The sequence below is a fragment of the Orcinus orca genome, chromosome 7 (genome assembly GCF_937001465.1).
Source record: "Orcinus orca chromosome 7, mOrcOrc1.1, whole genome shotgun sequence".
Classification (NCBI taxonomy): Eukaryota; Metazoa; Chordata; class Mammalia; order Artiodactyla; family Delphinidae; genus Orcinus; species Orcinus orca.
The window spans coordinates 18,528,121-18,542,699 of NC_064565.1; the positions used below are offsets into that span (position 1 = coordinate 18,528,121).

General features: G+C 39.1%; 1 long non-coding RNA gene across 1 annotated transcript; it reads right to left on the reverse strand.

The window, feature by feature from the left end:
- Window positions 1-283: 283 nt before the first annotated feature.
- LOC117203910 (uncharacterized) lies at window positions 284-2,944 on the reverse strand. The gene is made up of 2 exons (XR_004486866.2): window positions 1,667-2,944; window positions 284-492 (listed from the first exon to the last, which is right to left on the reverse strand). It is a non-coding gene; the product is annotated as an uncharacterized LOC117203910 (long non-coding RNA).
- Window positions 2,945-14,579: the final 11,635 nt, after the last annotated feature.

The window sequence follows — 14,579 nt, forward strand, 5'->3', positions numbered from 1 at the left end:
TGCACTTCCTTTCTACCACTATCTATCATATAGGAAAACTTCTGCAATCACAAAACTTATCTGAAAATCTGTCTATATACAAGCAAGATCTCATATCAAGAGGAGCTAAACCTAGAAAAACATTTATGGTGAACTGTTTATAAGACCCTATGGGTCTTCTGGACCACACATGCCCCAACCAGCCTGTGAGTTCCCACTCCCATTATTCAAAGTGATAAGGCACGTGGCATCAGGTATCAGGTAGCTATTGTTGTGTAACAAAACTTCACAAAACTTCAGAAGATAAAACAACAAACATTTATTTCTCACATGTCTGCAAGGCTCAGTGATGATCCAAACTGGGCTTCACTGGACAGTTTTGCTAAATCTCAGCTGTGATCTCAGCTTGGTTAGGGGTTGGCTGATCTAGGCTGGCCTTGGCTGAGGTGACTCAGCTATGCGCCATATGTCTCTCATCCTCCTCTGGAATCAGGGAGTTAGCGCAGGCATGTCCTGATAATGATAGAAAGAATACCAGAGATTAAAAAAAACAAAAACAAACGGCAAAGGCTCTTGAGGTCTGGTCTCAGAACTAGCACACTATTTCTTCTCTTTTATTCTATTGGACAAAACAAGTCACAAAGTTGAGCCCAGAGTCAGAGTGGGAAAGTACTGCAGAGATGCATGGCAATAGGTGTGAATATGGTCAGAGGAACAAATGGGGACAATTAACACAGTCTACCTTAGGCCCCAATCACACCTAGTCTGCCAAAGACTTACCTCCCAGTTTAGGTGGAAAGAGGTTCCTTGAGGACAATAACTATATGCATTTATCATCATTTTATGTTTACAATTACTTTGCAAAACATTAACAAGATCTTGATTTTATAGATGAGGATATCAAGGCTCAAACAATTAATATCTGTCATTTTACATTATATAACCCTGGAATCTGAACTCTTAACACCCGTATCAATTGCTAAAGTGCTCTAACCATTTCAGTAAAGTACCAGTGCCTCATTAGTGATCCAAATTCCTGCCACACATTGTCTTCATGTTTGTACAGAGTGAACAACTCCTGGCTTAGGTCATTGAGACTGCTATTGTATGGAAAACCAGACTTTGAGAAGAAAAAGTAAGCAATATTCTGAATACAAGGCACTGTACTTACCTTATATCAATAAATACCATAGAGTTTGAGAATATACACAGGTTTACAGCCCTTACAAAGGGCAAAACAGATTTTCCTTTCCTTGCTTTTTCTTTTAGAAAGCTGGGGGGTTGAGTACTTGCATTGGCAGCCACTCTTGAATCTGTACAGTGAAACTACCTCAGATCTTGAGGATCATTCTATGGAGATCAGGAAGGTGGGATTTGGGAGCTGTGTCTAGCTCTTCAGCAGAGGTGCTATCGTGCCCACCACAGGGAAGGGTTGAGAAATGATGGGAAGAGTGGAGGTACAAAGCCCAGGAACTTCAGTGGTGGGATTGGGCAAGAGGCAAAAGTCCTGGCCAGAACCCCCACACACACAGTGCCCCTCTGCTTGCAATCCACACTATCTGCCACCCTCTGAGCACATAACATGCTGAAGGAGCCAATCCTCAGTTAGTTTTCATCCCAGCACCTTCACCTGCCAGCCACATGCTATGCATGAAAAATATCAAAATGAATCATGAATGATTCTTACCTTTAAAGAACTCACAGAACAGGGATGAGGGGAAGATGGAGGAAGCGTAAGACGCGGAGATCACCTTCCTCCCCACAGATACACCAGAAATACATCTTCACGGGGAACAACTGATACAGAACACCTACTGAACGCTGGCAGAAGACCTCAGACCTCCCAAAAGGCAAGAAACTCCCCATGTACCTGGGTAGGGCAAAATAAAAAAGAATAAACAGACACAAAAGAATAGGGACGGGACCTGCACCCCTGGGAGGGAGCTGTGAAGAAGGAAAGGTTTCCACACACTAGGAAGCCCCAGAGACTGCGGGTGGCGGAGCGGGGAAGTTTTGGAGCCACCGAGGAGAGCGCAGCAACAGGGGTGCAGAGGGCAAAGCGGAGAGATTCCCGCGCAGAGGATCGGTGCCGCCCAGCACTCACCAGCCCGAGAGGCTTGTCTGCTCACCCGCCGGGGCGGGCGGGGCTGGGAGCTGAGGCTCGGGCTTCGGTGGGAGCGCAGGGAGAGGACTGGGGTTGGCGGCGTGAGCACAGCCTGAAGGGGTTAGTGCACCACGGCTAGCCGGGAGGGAGTCCGGGGAAAAGTCTGGACCTGCCAAAGAGGCAAGAGACATTTTCTTCCCTCTGCTTCCTGGTGCGCGAGGAGAGGGGATTAAGAGCGCTGCTTAAAGGAGCTCCAGAGACGGGCGTGAGCCATGGCTAAAAGCACGGACCCCAGAGACAGGCATGAGATGCTAAGTCTGCTGCTGCCGCCAACAAGAAGCCTATGTAAGAGCACAGGTCACTATCCACACCCCACTTCCGGGGAGCCTGTGCAGCCCACCACTGCCAGGGTCCCGGGATCCAGGGACAACTTCCCCGGGAGAACACATGGCGCGCCTCCGCCTGGTGCAACGTCATGCCAGCCTCTGCCACCGCAGGCTCACTCTGCACTCCATACCCCTCCCTCCCCCCGGCCTGAGTGAGCCAGAGTCCCTGAGTCATCTGCTCCTTTAACCCCGCCCTGTCTGAGCGAAGAACAGAAGCACTCCGGCAACCTACACGCAGAGACGGGGCCAAACCCAAAGCTGAATTCCAGGAGCTGTGAGAACAAAGAAGAGAAAGGGAAATCTCTCCCGGCAGCCTCAGAAGCAGCGGATTAAAGCTCCACAATCAACTTGATATACCCTGCATCTGTGGAATACATGAATAGACAATGAATCACCCCAAATTGAGGAGGTGGACTTTGAGAGCAAGATTTATGATTTTTTCCCGTTTTCCTCTTTTTGTGAGTGTGTAGGTATATGCTTCTGTGTGAGATTTTGTCTGTATACATTTGCTTCCACCATTTGTCCTAGGATTCTATACATCCGTTTTTTTGTTTTTCTTTAAAAAAATTTTTTTTCCTTAATATTTTTTATTTTAATAACTTTATTTTATCTTTATTTTATTTTATCTTCTTTCTTTCTGTCCTCCCTCCCTCCCTCCTTTCTTTCTTTCTTTTTCTTTCTTTCTTTCTTTCTTTCTTTCTTTCTTTCTTTCTTTCTTTCTTTCTTTCTTTCTTTCTTTCTTTCTTTCTTTCTTTCTTTTTCTCCCTTTTATTATAAGCCATGTGGATAAAAGGCTTTTGGTGCTGCAGCCAGGACTCAGTGCTGTGCCTCTGAGGTGGGAGAGCCAATTTCAGGACACTGGTCCACAAGAGACCTCCCAGCTCCACATAATATCGAACAGTGAAAATCTCCCAGAGATCTCCATCTCAACACCAGCACCCAGCTTCACTCAACGACCAGCAAGCTACAGTGCTGGACACCCTATGCCAAACAACTAGAAAGACAGGAACACAACCTCACCCATTAGCAGAGAGGCTGCCTAAAATCATAATAAGTCCACAGAAACCCCACAACACACCACCAGACGTGGACCTGCCCACCAGAAAGACAAGATCCAGCCTCATCTAGAAGAACACAGGCACTGGTCCCCTCCACAAGGAAGCCTACACAACCCACTGAACCAACTTTAGCCACTGGGGACAGACACCAAAAACAATGGGAACTATGAACCTGCAGCCTACAAAAAGGAGACCCCAAACACAGTAAGATAAGCAAAATGAGAAAACAGAAAAACATACAGCACATGAGGGAGCGAGATTAAAAACCCACCAGACCTAACAAATGAAGAGGAAATAGGCAGTCTACCTGAAAAAGAATTCAGAATAATGATAGTAAAGATGATCCAAAATCTTGGAAATACAATAGAGAAAATGCAAGAAACATTTAACAAGGACCTAGAAGAACTAAAGAGGAAACAAGCAATGATGAAAAACACAATAAATGAAATTAAAAATACTCTAGATGGGATCAATAGCAGAATAACTGAGGCAGAAGAACGGATAAGTGACCTGGAAGACAAAATAGTGGAAATAACTACTGCAGAGCAGAATAAACAAAAAAGAATGAAAAGAACTGAGGACAATCTCAGAGACATCTAGGACGACATTAAACACACCAACATTTGAATTATAGGGGTTCCAGAAGAAGAAGAGAAAAAGAAAGGGACTGAGAAAATATTTGAAGAGATTATAGTTGAAAACTTCCCTAATATGAGAAAGGAAATAGTTAATCAAGTTCAGGAAGCACAGAGAGTCTCATACAGGATAAATCCAAGAATAAATATGCCAAGACACATATTAATCAAACTGTCAAAAATTATATACAAAGAAAACATATTAAAAGCAGCAAGGGAAAAACAGCAAATAACACACAAGGGAATCCCCATAAGGTTAACAGCTGATCTCTCAGCAGAAACTCTGCAAGCCAGAAGGGACTGGCAGGACATATTTAAAGTGATGAAGGAGAAGATGCTGCAACCAAGATTACTCTACGCAGCAAGGATCTCATTCAGATTTGATGGAGAAATTAAAACCTTTACAGACAAGCAAAAGTTGAGAGAGTGCAGCACCACCAAACCAGCTTTCCAACAAATGCTAAAAGAACTTCTCTAGGCAAGAAACACAAGAGAATGAAAAGACCTACAATAACGAACCCAAAACAATTAAGAAAATGGAAGTAGAAGCATACATATAAATAATTAACTTAAATGTAAATGGACTAAATGCTCCCACCAAAAGATACAGATTGGCTGAATGGATAAAAAAACAAGACCCATATATATGCTGTCTACAAGAGATCCACTTCAGACCTAGAGACACATACAGACTGAAAGTAAGGGGATGGAAAAAGATATTCCATGCAAATGGAAACCTAAAGAAAGCTGCAGTAGCAATTCTCACATCAGACAAAATCGACTTTAAAGACTATTAAAAGAGACAAAGAAGGACACTACATAATGATCAAGGGATTGATCCAAGAAGAAGATATAACAATTGTAAATATTTATGCACCCAACATAGGAGCACCTCAATACATAAGGCAAATACTAACAACCATAAAAGGGGAAATTGACTATGAATACATTCATAGTAGGGGACTTTAACACCCCACTTTCACCAATGGACAGATCATCCAAAATGAAGATAAATAAGGAAACACAAGCTTTAAATGATACATTAAACAAGGTGGACTTAATTGATATTTATAGGACATTCCATCCAAAAACAACAGAATACACATTTTTCTCAAGTGCTCGTGGAACATTCTCCAGGATAGATCATATCTTGGATCACAAATCAAGCATTGGTAAATTTAAGAAAATTGAAATTGTGTCAAGTATCTTTTCTGACCACAACGCAATGAGACTAGATATCAATTACAGGAAAAGATCTGTAAAAAATACAAACACATGGAGGCTAAACAGTACACTACTTAATAACGAAGTGATCACTGAAGAAACCAAAGAGGAAATAAAAAAATTACCTAGAAACAAATGACAATGGAGACACGATGACCCAAAACCTATGGGATGCAGCAAAAGCAGTTCTAAGAGGGAAGTTTATAGCAATACAACCCTACCTTTTGAAACAGGAAATATCTCGAATAAACAACCTAACCTTGCACCTAAAGCAATTAGAGAAAGAAGAACAAAAAAACCCCAAAGGTAGCAGAAGGAAAGAAATCATAAAAATCAGATCAGAAATAAATGAAAAAGAAATGAAGGAAACGATAGCAAAGATCAATAAAACTAAAATCTGGTTCTCTGAGAAGATAAACAAAATTGATAAACCATTAGCCAGACTCATCAAGAAAAAAAGGGAGAAGACTCAAATCAATAGAATTAGAAATGAAAAAGGAAAAGTAACAACTGACACTGCAGAAATAAAAAAGATCATGAGAGATTACTACAAGCAACTCTATGCCAATAAAATGGACAACCTGGAAAAATGGACAAATTCTTAGAAATGCACAACCTGCCAAGACTGAATCAGGAAGGAATAGAAATTATGAACAGACCAATCACAAGCACTGAAGTTGAAACTGTGATTAAAAACCTTCCAAGAAACAAAAGCCCAGGACCAGATGGCTTCACAGGCGAATTCTATCAAACATTTAGAGAAGAGCTAACACATATCCTCCTCACGCTTCCAAAATATAGCAGAGGGAGGAACACTCCCAAACTCATTCTACGAGGCCACCATCACCCTGATACCAAAACCAGACAAGGATGTCACAAAGAAAAAATACTACAGGCCAATATCACTGATAACATAGATGCAAAAATCCTCAACAAAATACTAGCTAACAGAATTCAACAGCACATTAAAAGGATCATACACCATGATCAAGTGGGGTTTATTCCAGGAATGCAAGGATTCTTCAATATACGGAAATCAATCAATGTAATACACCATATTAACAAATTGAAGAAGAACTATATGGTCATCTCAATAGATGCAGAGAAAGCTTTTGACAAAATTCAACACCGATTTTTGATAAAAACCCTCCAGAAGGTAGGCATAGAGGGAACTTTCCTCAACATAATAAAGGCCATATATGACAAACCCACAGCCAACATCGTCCTCAATGGTGAAAAACTGAAAGCATTTCTACTAAGATCAGGAACAAGACAAGTTTGCCCACTCTCACTGCTCTTATTCAACATAGTTTTGGAAGTTTTAGCCACAGCAATCAAAGAAAAGGAAATAAAAGGAATCCAAACTGGAAAAGAAGAAGTAAAGCCGTCACGGTGTGCAGATGACATGATACTATACACAGAGAATCCTAAAGATGCTACCGGAAAACTACTAGAGCTAATCAATGAATTTGGTAAAGTAGAAGGATACAAAATTAACGCACAGAAATCTCTGGCATACCTATACACTAATGATGAAAAATCTGAAAGTGAAATCAAGAAAACACTCCCATTTACCATTGCAACAAAAAGAATAAAATATCTGGGAATAAACCTACCTAAGGAGACAAAAGACCTGTATGCAGAAAATTATAAGACACTGATGAAAGAAATTAAAGATGATACAAGTAGATGGAGAGATATACCATGTTCTTGGATTGGAAGAATCAACACTGTGAAAATAACTCTACTACCCAAAGCAATCTACAAATTCAATGTAATCCCTATCAAACTACCACTGGCATTTTTCAAAGAACTAGAACAAAATATTTCACAATTTGTATGGAAACACAAAAGACCACGAATAGCGAAAGCAATCTTGAGAACAAAAAATGTAGCTGGAGGAATCAGGCTCCCTGACTTCAGACTATACTACAAAGCTACAGTAATCAAGAGAGTATTGTACTGACACAAAAACAGAAATATAGATCAATGGAACAGGATAGAAAGCCCAGAGATAAACCCACGCACATATGGTCACCTTATCTTTGATAAAGGAGGCAGGAATATACAGTGGAGAAAGGACAGCCTCTTCAATAAGTGGTGCTGGGAAACCTGGACAGGTACATGTAAAAGTATGAGATTAGATCACTCCCTAACACCATACACAAAAATAAGCTCAAAATGGATTAAATACCTAAATGTATGGCCAGAAACTATCAAACTCTTAGAGGAAAATACAGGCAGAACACTCTATGACATAAATCACAGCAAGATCCTTTTTGACCCACCTCCTAGAGAAACGGAAATAAAAACAAAAATAAACAAATGGGACCTAATGAAACGTCAAAGCTTTTGCACAGCAAAGGAAACCATAAACAAGACCAAAAGACAACCCTCAGAATGGGAGAAAATATTTGCAAATGAAGCAACTGACAAAAGATTAATCTCCAAAATTTATAAGCAGCTCATGCAGCTCAATAACAAAAAACCCGATCCAAAAATGGGCAGAAGACCTAAATAGACATTTCTCCAAAGAAGATATACAGACTGCCAACAAACACATGAAAGAATGCTCAACATCATTAATCATTAGAGAAATGCAAATCAAAACTACAATGAGATATCATCTCACACCAGTCAGAATGGCCATCATCAAAAAGTCTAGAAACAATAAATGCTGGAGAGGGTGTGGAGAAACGGAAACACTCTTGCACTGCTGGTGGGAATGTGAATTGGTACAGCCACTATGGAGAACAGTATGGAGGTTCCTTTAAAAACTACAAATAGAACTGCCATATGACCCAGCAATCCCACTACTGGGCATATACCCTGAGAAAACCATAATTCAAAAAGTGTCATGTACCAAAATGTTCATTGCAGCTCTATTTACAATAGCCCAGAGTTGGAAACAACCTAAGTGTCCATCATCAGATGAATGAATAAATAAGTTGTGGCACATATATACAATGGAATATTACTCCACCATAAAAAGAAACAAAAATGAGTTATTTGTATTGAGGTGGATGGACCTAGAGTCTGTCATACAGAATGAAGTAAGTCAGAAAGAGAAGGTCAAATACCGTATGCTAACACATATATATGGAGTTTAAGAAAAAAAAATGTCATGAAGAACCTTGGGGTAAGACAGGAATAAAGACACAGACCTACTAGAGAATGGACTTGAGGATATGGGGAGGAGGAAGGGTAAGCTGTGACAAAGCAAGAGAATGGCATGGACATATATACACTACCAAACGTAAAATAGATAGCTAGTGGGAAGCAGCCGCATAACACAAAGGGATCAGCCTGGAGAGGTGGGATAGGGAGGGTACGAGGGAGGGAGACGCAAGTGGGAAGAAATCTGGGAACATATGTATATGTATAACTGATTCACTTTGTTATAAAGAAGAAAGTAACACACCATTGTAAAGCAATTATATTCCAATAAAGATGTAAAAAAAAAAAAAAAGAACTCACAGAACAATGGGGACATGCAGCACGTAAGCACGTAAGGGTCAGCGAGGCTGCCTGGGAGCAGTGACTTTGAAGCAGGGAGTTGTAGTACAAGTGGGACTTGGCCTGACAAAATCTGGAAAAGAGACTTCCAGACAAAGAGAAGATTCTGACCAAGTCTTGGCTACTTTTTTTTTAATTGGGGTATAGCTGTTTTACAATGTTCTGTTAGTTTCTACTGTACAGCGAAGTGAAGTAGAGTTCCGTGTGCTATATAGCAAGTTCTCATTAGTTATCTATTTTATACGTATTAATGTAAATATATCAATCCCAATCTCCCAATTCATCCAACCACCACCACCACCCTCCACTTTCCCCCCCTTGGTGTATATACGTTTGTTCTCTACATCTGTGTTTCTATTTCTGCCTTGCAAACCAGTTCATCTGTACCATTTTCTAGATTCCCAATATGTGTGCTAATATACGATATTTGTTTTTCTCTTTCTGACTTACTTCATTCTGTATGACAGGCTCTAGGTCCATCCACCTCACTACAAATAATTCAATTTCGTTTCTTTTTATGGCTGAGTAATATTCCATTGTATATATGTGTCACATCTTCTTTATCCATTCATTTGTCAATGGACCCTTGGGTTGCTTCCATGTCCTGGCTATAGTAAATAGTGCTGCAGTGAACAGTGTGGTACATGACTCTGAATTATGGTTTTCTCAGGGTATATGCCCAGTAGTGCGATTGCTGGGTCGTATGGTAGTTCTATTTGTAGTTTTTTAAGGAACCTCCATACTGTTCTCCATAGTGGCTGTATCAATTTACATTCCCACCAGCAGCGCAAGAGGGTTCCCTTTTCTCCACATCCTCTCCAGAATTTATTGTTTGTAGATTTTTTGATGATGGCGATTCTGGCCGCTGTGAGGTAATACCTCATTGTAGTTTTGTTTTGCATCTCTCTAATAATTAGTAATGTTGAGCAACTTTTCATGTGCCTCTTGTCCATCTGTATGTCTTCTTTGGAGAAATGTCTATTTAGGTCTTCTGCCCGTTTTTGGATTGCATTGTTTGTTTCTTTAATATTGAGTTGCATGAGCTGTTTATATATTTTGGAGATTAATCCTTTGTCCATTGATTCATTTGCAAATATTTTCTCCCATTCTGAGGGTTGTCTTTTGGTCTTGTTTATAGTTTCTTTTGTTGTGCAAAAGCTTTTAAGTTTCATTAGGTCCCATTTGTTTATTTTTGTTTTTACTTCCATTACTCTAGGAGGCAGGTCAAAAAAGGTCTTGCTGTGATATATGTCAAAGACTGTTCTTCCTATGTTTTCTTCTAAGAATTTTATAGTGTTCGGTGTAACATTTAGGTCTTTAATCCATTTTGAGTTTATTTTTGTGTATGGTTTTAGGGAGTGTTCTAATTTCATTCTTTTACATGTAGCTGTCCAGTTTTCCCAGCATCATTTACTGAAAAGACTTTCTTTTCTCCATTGTATATCCTTGCCTCTTTTGTCATAGATTAGTTGACAATAGGTGCGTGAGTTTATCTCTGGGTTTTCTCTCCTGTTCCATTGATCTATATGTATGTTTTTGTGCCAGTACCATAGTGTCATGATTACTGTAGCTTTGTAGTATAGTCTGAAATCAGGGAGTCTGATTCCTCCATCTCCGTTTTTTTTTTTTTTTTCCCCCTCAAGATTGCTTTGGCTATTCAGGGTCTTTTGTGTCTTCATACAAATTTTAATATTTTTTGTTCTAGTTCTGTAAAAAATGCCATTGGTAATTTGATACGGATTGCATTGAATCTGTAGATTGCTTTGGGTAGTATAGTCATTTTCACAATACTGATTCTCTAATCCAAGGACATGGTATATCTCTCCATCTGTTTGTGTCTTCTTGGATTTCCTTCATCGGTGTCTTATAGTTTTCTGAGTACAGGTCCTTTATCTCCTTAGGTAGTTTTATTCCTAGGTATTTTAATCTTTTTGTTGCAGTGGTGAATGGGAGTGTTTTCTTAGTTTCTCTTTCTGATATTTCATTGTTAGTGTATAGGAATGCAAGAGAGTTCTGTGCATTAATTTAGTATCCTGCAAATTTACCAAATTCATTCATTGGCTCTAGTAGTTTTCTGGTGGTATCTTTAGGATTCTCTATGTATAGAATCATGTCATCTGCAAACAGTGACAGTTTTACTTCTTCTTTTGCAATCTGGATTCTTTTTATTTCTTTTTCAACTGTGGCTAGGACTTCCAAATTTATGTTGAATAATAGTGGTGAAAGTGGACATCCTTGTCTTGTTCCTGATCTTAGTAGAAATGCTTTCAGTTTTTCACCATTGAGAATGATGTTTGCTGTGGGTTTGTCATATATTGCCTTTATTATGTTGAGGTAGTTTCCTTCTATGCCCACTTTCTGAAGAGTTTTTATCAAAAATCAGTGTTGAATTTTTTCAAAAGTTGTTTCTGCATCTATTGAGATGATCATATGGTTTTTATTGTTCAATTTGTTAATATGGTGTATCACATTGATTGATTTGCATATATTGAAGAATCCTTGCATCCCTGGGATAAATCCCACTTGATCATGATGTATGATCCTTTTAATGTGTTGTTGGATTCTGTTTGCTAGTATTTTGTTGAGGATTTTTACATCTATATTCATCAGTGATGTTGGTCTGTAATTTTATTTTTTTGTAGTATTTTTGTCTGGTTTTGGTATCAGGGTGAGGGTGGCCTAGTAGAATGAGTTTGGGAGTTTTCCTTCCTCTGCAATTTTTTGGAAGATTTTTAGAAGGATGAGTGTTAGGTCTTCTCTAAATGTTTGATAGAATTCACTTGTGAAGCCATCTGATCCCGGACTTTTGTTTGTTGGAAGACTTTTAATCACAGTTTCAGTTTCATTACTTGTGATTGGTGTGTTCATATTTTCTGTTTCTTCCGGATTCAGTCTTGGAAGGTATACCTTTCTAAGAATTTGTCCATTTCATCCAGGTTGTCCATTTTATTGGCATAGAGTTGCTTGTAGGGCTCTCTTATGATGCTTTGTATTTCTGCAGTGTCTATTGTAACTTCTTCTTTTTCTTTTCTAATTGTATTGATTTGAGTCCTCTTCCTCTTTTTCTTGATGAGTCTGGATAAAGGTCTATCAATTTTTTTAATCTTCTTATAGAACCAGCTTTTAGTTTTATTTCTCTTTGCTATTGTTTCCATTTCATTTATTTCTGCTGTGATCTTTATGATGTCTTTCTTTCTACTAAATTTGTGGGCTTTTTGTTCTTCTTTCTCTAGTTCCTTTAGGTGTAAGCTTAGATTGTTTGTTTGAGATTTTTGTTTTTTCTTGAGGTAGGATTGACTGCTATAAACTTCCTTCTTAGAACTGCTTTTGCTGCATCCCATAGGTTTTGGATCATCGTGTTTTCATTGTCATTTGTCTCTAGGTATTTTTTGATTTCCTCTGATGTCTTCAGAGATCTCTTGGTTATTTAGTAATGTATTGTTTAGCCTCCATGTGTTTGTGTTTTTACAGTTTTTTTTTCCCTGTAATTGATTTCTAATCTCATAGCATTGTGGTCAGAAAAGATGCTTGCTATGATTTCAATTTTCTTAAATTTACAGAGGCTTGATTTGTGACCCAAGATCTTACCTATCCTGGAGAATGTTCTGGGTGCCCTTGAGAAGAAAATGTAATCTGCTATTTTTGGATGGAATGTCCTATACATATCAATAATATGTATCTGGTCTATTGTGTCATTTAAAGCTTGTGTTTCCTTATGAATTTTGTCTGTGGATGATCTGTCCATTGGTGTAGGTGAGGTGTTAAATTCCCCCACTCTTATTGTTTCCCCTCTTAGAGCTGTTAGCATTTTCTTTATGTATTGAGGTGCTCGTATGTTGGGTGTGTATATTTTTATAATTGTTATATCTTCTTCTTGGATTGATCCCTTGATCATTATGTAGTGTCATTTCTTGTGTCTTGTAACATTCTTTATTTTAAAGTATATTTCATCTGATATGAGTATTGCTACTCCAGCTTTCTTTTGATTTCCATTTGCATGGATTATCTTTTTCCATCTCCTCACTTTCAGTCTCTATGTGTCCCTAGGTCTGAAGTTGGTCTCCTGTAGACAGCTTATATAAAGGTCTTGTTTTTATATCCATTCAGCCAGTCTGTGTCTTTTGATTGGAGCATTTAATCCATTCACATTTAAGGTAATTATTGATATGTATTTTCCTGTTTTATTAATTGTTTTGTGTTTGTTTTTGTAGGTCCTTTTCTTCTCTTGTGTTTCCCGTTTAGAGAAGTTCCTTTAGCATTTGTTGTAGAGCTGGTTTGCTGGTGCTGAATCCTCTTATCTTTTGCTTGTCTGTAAAGCTTTTGATTTCTCCATCAAATCTGAATGAGATCCTTCTTGGTTAGAGTATTCTTGCTTGTAGGTTCTTCCCTTTCATCACTTTAACTATATCATTCCACTCTCTTCTGGCTTGCAGAATTTTGGCTGAGAAATCAGCTGTTAACCTTATGGGAGTTCTCTTGTATATTATTTGTCATCTTTCCCTTGTTGCTTTTAATAATTTTTCTTTTTCTTTAACTTTTGTCAATTTGATTACCATGTGTCTCAGCATGTTTCTTCTTGGGTTTATCCTGCCTGGGGCTCTCTGTGATTCCTGGACTTGGGTGCCTATTTTCTTTCCCATGTGAGGGAAATTTTTAACTATAATCTCTTTGAATATTTTCTCAGGTCCTTTCTCTCTCTCTTCTCCTTCTGGGACCCCTATAATGTGAATGTTGGTGCATATAATGTTGTCCCAGAGGTGTCTTAGACTGTCTTCATTTATTTTCATTCTTTTTTCTTTATTCTGTTCCATGGCAGTGATTTCCACCATTCTGTCTTCCAGGTCAGTTATCTGTTCTTTTGCCCCAGTTATTCTGCTATTGATTCCTTCTAGTGTATTTTTCATTTTAGTTATTGTATTGTTCATCTCTATTTGTTTGTTCTCTAATTCTACTATGTCTTTGTTAAACATTTCTTGCATCTTCTCCATCCGTGCCTCCATTCTTTTTCTGATATCCTGGATCATCTTCACTATCATTATTCTGAATTATTTTCCTGGAAGGTTGTCTATCTCCACTTCATTTAATTGTTTATCTGGGGTTTTATCTTATTCATTCATCTTCGACAGATGATGAATGAAAGACAGAAAAGTCCTCTGTCTTTTCATTTTGTGTATCTTTCTGTGATTGTGGTTTTCATTCTGCAGGCTTCAGGACTGTAGTTTGTCTTGCTTCTGCCATCTGCCGTCTGATGGATGAGGCTATTTAAGAGATTTTGCAAGCTTCCTGATGGGAGGGACTCGTTATGGGTAGAACTCTGTTTTGCTCTGGTCGGCAGAGCTCAGTAAAACTTTAATCCGATTGTCTCCTGATAGGTGGGGATGTGTTCCCTCCCTGCTGGTTGTTGGCCTGAAGTTAACCTGCACTGGAGCCTACAGACTTTTTGTGGGGCTAATGGCAGACTCCGGGAGGGCTCACACCAATGAGTACTTCCCAGAACTTCTGCTGCCAGTTTCTTTGTCCCAGTAGTGAGCCTCAGCTGACCCTTGCCTCTGCAGGAGACCCTCCAACACTAGCAGGTAGGTCTGGTTCAGTTTCCTATGGGGTCATTCCTTCTTCCCCCTGGTTCCTGGTGTGCACACAACTTTGTTTGTGCCCTGCAAGAGTGGAGTCTCTGTTT